Source organism: Octopus bimaculoides, chromosome 15 (assembly GCF_001194135.2).
Source record: "Octopus bimaculoides isolate UCB-OBI-ISO-001 chromosome 15, ASM119413v2, whole genome shotgun sequence".
Lineage (NCBI taxonomy): Eukaryota > Metazoa > Mollusca > Cephalopoda > Octopoda > Octopodidae > Octopus > Octopus bimaculoides.
Window position 1 is genome coordinate 38,232,291 of NC_068995.1, and position 2,901 is coordinate 38,235,191.

The following is a 2,901-nucleotide window of genomic DNA, read 5'->3' on the forward strand; positions in this document are numbered from 1 at the left end:
ATATATATAGAGCAATTATTATAATTTTATTTATGCCTTATAAATGAATAATTTATTCTTTTATTAACTATAAATCAAACTTATTTCTATTTATCTTTGCTCAATCATGCCTATTTATTTTATTTATTGTCCTAGTTCTATTTATCTACTTTACTTTATCCCCAATTATATTCTATCCAGTCTGTAAAGCGTTCACTAAAGCATATTATGATACAAATCATAAGCAGCACTGTTTAGTCTCATGAAAGGAATTGATAGGTCCACATAAAATATCTCATCTCTTTTTCTTCTCTGATGAAATTATGCTCGTGTCACATAAATGCAAATTTAATGTACACATTTGTAATTGAATTATTGAGTGTTAATTGAAACAGATGTAAGAAACGAAAATTACCAATTCATTAATAATAAATAATTAACTTCCATATCTCCATTTTCATTTTCTTCTTTTAAGTGGATATAAATATATATACATACACACGCACACACACACATATATATGTATGTATATACATGTATATATATATATATATATATATATATATATATATATTTATACAGATACATACATACACATATATATTTCTGGCTTTAGTTAAAAGAAAATACAGGAAGGTCAGTTGTGATTTTATACAACTTATTCCCCTCTCTGGTTCAAACAGCGGCCCTTCTCTTTTTCTAAGCCGTATAAAAGAACTCTGAATGTTGGCTTATCAGCCATGCTTTTCGCCAAAACCTGAAACCCAGGAACTTGTCACCAGACCCTACAGAGAACGATATAATGGTATTCACAACTACCAGAAGCGATTGCCTTTCCAACAATAGCAGCAGCAGTCAATCACACGCGTGTCTATGCATGTATACGTATGTGTGCGGACACACGGATAAGTACGTGCATGCGAATCGTGCACGTTCAATAGATAACACCACTAAATTTGCTAAACATATTGCTTCGTGCGTCTTAATCTTTGTTTTCAATCCATGCTATTTGATAATTATCAATTTTTTTTCGCAAGAGTTTGTATAATTATTATAGTTCCGAACTATATACTTGAAGAAGTTTCCTTGTTTTTAGTATCCTGAAATATGTCACTGAAAATGGCTTACTTTCAGAACACCTTTATTTTCAATTAAATTATCATAACAATATTTCATATTGCATTTGACCATCTCTAAACATATGACATTGTTTCTGTAAATAGTGTGTGTTTGACTAAATCAACAAAATTATATGAAAGATACAAATATAGAATTTCTAGTTAAGTGAACTATTCTAAAATTTATAACGAATACTATGAGACATTTAATATGTGCTAACTTAGCATGTAATATGTGAGTTATATATGGAAAAATACACGGAAAAAGCGGCAATTGAAAATAGTGAAAGAAATGGTTTTAGAAGTAGATATCATCGAAGTAGATATTACGTGTATACATAAAAAAAACACACACAGCAACATGATGTAATACGATCGCTGCTACAGATACAAAATAGCAGCGAAATGATAGATACAGAATTAAACTTGTAGCATTTTGGAATATTTAATTTATAAAGTGTGTATATATATTGTGTTGTTACATAATTGCCACATGTGTAAGAAAAATGATGTATTCATTTTATGCATTTGAAATAATACTTAATGTTATTTTACTTAGTTCACTGAAATTCATATATGTGGAAGTAATTATTTATCATTAGCAAAAGAATTTGCTTTATCAACATTTACGTGTGTATGTATGCAGACACACGCATACACACACATACGCACACATGTGCACACACACACACATACACAGATACATATGCATATATATCTAACTCTCTCGCGCTACGAGTAGCTGGGTGGTAAGAAGCTTGGTTCCGAACCACATAGTTCTGTGTTCACTGCGTGGTAACTTAGGCAAGGGCCGTCTATTGTAGCCTTAGACTGACCGGAGTCTTGGGAGTGGATTTGTCAGACGAAAACTGAAAGGAGCCCGTCGCATATATATATATATATCTATGGATCACACAGGTTGTAATCCTTTGTAACTTATGTAGGAATAAAGTATGCAATTATAACATGCGTTTTCTCCAATCCTTAAATTGTTAAATATATTCAAATACCCAAAATTTCAAGGAGTTCCTGCCTTAAAAACAAGAACTAAACCACAGTTATTTTGTGTTCTTTGCTACATTGGTTTCTATTAACCCATTTATTCTATCAGAAGAATTTTTATTCATTAAGATAGAAGAAATACACATAATTATATATATATATATATATATATATATATATATATATGTATGTATGTGTGTGTGTATAAATAAATTGCAATTATAACGGAGAGGGTTGCAAAAAAAAACCCTTACATGTCTAGAAATAGCGGTCCTAACCATCATAAACACGGATAAACGATAAACATGATAACGGAATTTGAATATATAGATAGAGGTTGACACATTATTCTTGCCGGTCGAGACATCTGTACGACCCAAGGTATGTCTTTTGTGTCAATTTATATGTATAGGAATATTCTCCTGAAGAGACGAGTGGAGACGTTAGGTTCCGAACTTCGAAATTGCAATAGAGGATTAACCGTTTATTTTTAAGTCGTCAATTTTATGTCATGTCGCCCGCCGACGTCTTTATTGTGAAAAGATAGAATATGAGTATTTACGATGAATTTATGGTGATCTTGACTGCTATTTCTTGACATGTAAGGTTTTTTGCAACTATCTCCGTTATAATTGTGATTTATTTATAATTATAGACAATCATTTTATGAAATTTATGATTACATGTTTTAGCCATTGATATATACATAAATAAATATTAATTGTTTATGATTCATCCTTCGTAATGTATTTTTACATTCCTTTTTAATTCATATATATATATATATACATATATATATATA